This window comes from Etheostoma spectabile, chromosome 4 (assembly GCF_008692095.1).
Source record: "Etheostoma spectabile isolate EspeVRDwgs_2016 chromosome 4, UIUC_Espe_1.0, whole genome shotgun sequence".
Taxonomy (NCBI): domain Eukaryota; kingdom Metazoa; phylum Chordata; class Actinopteri; order Perciformes; family Percidae; genus Etheostoma; species Etheostoma spectabile.
In genome coordinates, this window is record NC_045736.1 from 31,344,500 (window position 1) to 31,346,064 (window position 1,565).

The window sequence follows — 1,565 nt, forward strand, 5'->3', positions numbered from 1 at the left end:
AGAGAGAGGCTCTAGTGTTTAACAGCTTGTGTCTGACTGGATTCATTCACTGGCGAGCTGCATGGAGAGCGGGGGGAAAGGGAGGGGAAAAGAGGGAGAGAGAGAGAGAGAGGCAGAAAGCGGAGGGGGAAAACAGGGGATGGAGAGCAGACTGTTGCTGGCAGCCCAACCAATCAAAATGTGCATGAGAGAATATGGGTGTGGCCTGGGGACAGTGGAGGCAATGCAGGGCAGGACAAGTTTACAAGGTCTCTCTGTGTCTCTCTCTCTCTCTCTCATTGTGTCTCTTGATATTGGCGGTCAACAACCTTTTCCAAGCAAAAATCCTCAGATACACATTTCCAATGCTGAATGCCTCTCTCTATGTTTCTTTAAACCAGAAAATGTAACCACAGCTTTGAGTTTGTCACGGTGAGAGTAAAACCAAATAGAAAAATGAAAGAAGAAGAAGTACTGAAACATCCATTCACTCCACACCTTCATTGACCTCCTGAGCTCTGTCTCAGCAGGCAAAAAGACGGTCTTTACCAGCTCCTTAAGCTAACAGTGGAACCAGAGATCTCATAGTACACCCTGGGGCTCTGGATAATCATTAAAGATTCAGTTCATAAATTCACAAAACAGCATGTGGCTGTTACACTTCACAAGGGAAATGGGATCTCTGGAGATTTAGGATTAAGTGTTGTCTTAGCTTTTAATGGGACACTTCATCCTAAAATCTAAATACTTATTTTTCCTCTTACCTGTAGTGCTATTTGTCAAACTTGATAGTTTAAGTATGAGTTGCCCAGCGTTGATAATGGCCGTTGCGATGTCAGCCATCTCTGTTGGTTTAACGTTCTGGGAACGTTAGTTTTTGGTTACATTGAACATTCTCAGAACGTTCCCCTAACGTTGCAACCTTTAGAGAACGTGAACTTCATTTTGAATATTTTAAATACAGATTTTGTTTTTGTTTTTACACACGCACATATATATATGTATATGTGTATATATACAGTATGTGTGTGTGTATATGTATATATAGTATATATACAGTATGTGTGTTTTTATATATATGTATGTGTATATACCGTATGTGTGTATATATGTATGTATGTGTATTATATACAGTATATGTATATATATATGTACAGTGTATATGTTTATATTTAGTAATAGTTCAAATCTCCTTTGACTTTGCTGTTCCTGCCTTCAGCCTCTGCTTGCTAAACTTTACAACAATAATCCTGCTTTGTCAGTCGGTTTTGGATTAACTTTTTGCATTAAGCTATGACACACAAAACACATTCGCAGAAATGTCCTGCGTCGACATGCACCACTGTCCTCCTCCCTCCACTGTCCACGTCCATGCCCTTTTCGTCCGTTCAGCAAATACAAGCCAGAGGAACCGAGTTTGTCTAAGTCAGAAATATCAGCAGCCAACTAATCCTGTAATTGGCGATAAACAACCTTATCAACACTGTGCACACACATATCATAATCTCCTTTGCTCCGGGACAGTAAAACATTTTACCCACCGGCCTGTTTTATATTAGGGCTCAACGATTTGGGCAAAAAAGTCG